Source organism: Sciurus carolinensis, chromosome 5 (assembly GCF_902686445.1).
Source record: "Sciurus carolinensis chromosome 5, mSciCar1.2, whole genome shotgun sequence".
Classification (NCBI taxonomy): domain Eukaryota; kingdom Metazoa; phylum Chordata; class Mammalia; order Rodentia; family Sciuridae; genus Sciurus; species Sciurus carolinensis.
The window spans coordinates 103,643,150-103,644,571 of record NC_062217.1 but is presented as its reverse complement, the minus strand read 5'-3'; the positions used below and the strand labels follow the sequence as shown (position 1 = coordinate 103,644,571).

Below are 1,422 nucleotides of genomic sequence, written 5' to 3'. Positions count from 1 at the left end.
AAAGGTCAATGCTTTATCTGGTTTCCCACAGGGCTGCTGGTGATTCCAGCCTTAAAATGTAAAGTATCTACCTTCAAGGATTAGCTCAGATTGTATTGGCATTGGGAAAAAATAAATCATTGCCTTTATTTTGGATTAAGACAAAAAGACTCACTAACTTCACATATAGAAACAATCTGTGTACATAACAACATGAGTTTTGAGAAGTATAAGCTCTCAATTAGCTTTTTCTAATACAGAATAGATATTATACAATATGATTAAAACTTTACACAGGGCCTCAGAACAGAAGTACAATTTTATTTTCATCTTTGATATACCAACATTATGTATCTAGGAATTACTTCCTGGGTTCTGTTGAAAAGAGGAAATCTTATCCTTAAGCATTATGGAGTGGGTATCTAAAATAATGCTAATTCATATGTAACCAAGTGTTTGGTGGTAGTGGGATGAAGGCAGGAAAATGATGAACATAACTGCCTTGGTAAAGGAATCCTAGACATGTATAAGTCTGTGCAAAAATCTTGATAATTCTTAATGGTTAAGGGCAACTTCATGAAACCAAGTAACATGAAATTAAATCAATAGCCTTTTTTAAAAAATGTCTCTTTTCCCAACAAACATAGAGTAATGTGAATAATGTACATACAAACTGGGTTTCTGTCAATGACAAGGACTATGAGTTGGTTCCTATCAAATCCAAGAATATTAGACAACCGAACATTTAACCTTCTTGTGGTTTCCCTTAATATGCAGCATTCATTACGGTACTTAGGTCCCTTCACTGGTTTTCTGCAAGTCTGAGGTTGTGTTTCTTGTATCACTGCCAGCACCTCCACCCTCAGAGCTGCTTTTGTTTTCTTCTTCTTTTCGGTCTTTATCATCTTCATCTCCTGGAGATTTCCGGGATTGTTTAGAGGATTTCTTTGATGTATATGATTTTTTTCCGTTTTGAACCTCCTTTTTCATTTTTTCTTTTGCCTTTTCCATCTTCCTCGACTCTCTCACCTTCTTCCTCACTGCTTGCATCTGCAGTGTTTCCACCTTCTCCCTCAGTTTCTGAAGAGCTCTGTTACTGAATTGCCTGGTATCCAGTAAATTTGACTCCTGGGTTATTTTCTATTTCCCACACTCCTTCATTAAATCCTTTCCGTTTGTTTGACTTCACAAACTTGTCTTTGTATTCCTTATACGGAAAAAGGTCTTTGGGACCTAGAAATGCAGCTTCATGAGCGCCAAAAAAGTTAGGGTACTTGTTTGCTGGAGGCTTCTCAGCTCCCTCTGGAAGTTCATCAATCCGCGCAGGTCAGTGTGGGTAGCCCTTCATCTTGGCAAAGACTAGGTCGCCTGCTTTGTACTCGCCCGGCTGCGGAGGCGCCATCCCGGAGGCTCCCCTCCTGGGTCGTCCTTGGTCCCGCGAAA

General features: G+C 39.3%; 1 pseudogene; it reads right to left on the bottom strand.

Annotated features, from left to right (window-relative positions):
• Positions 1–636: 636 nt before the first annotated feature.
• Positions 637–1,381, bottom strand: LOC124985470 (hepatoma-derived growth factor-related protein 3-like; annotated as a pseudogene).
• Between the last annotated feature and the right edge of the window lie 41 nt (positions 1,382–1,422).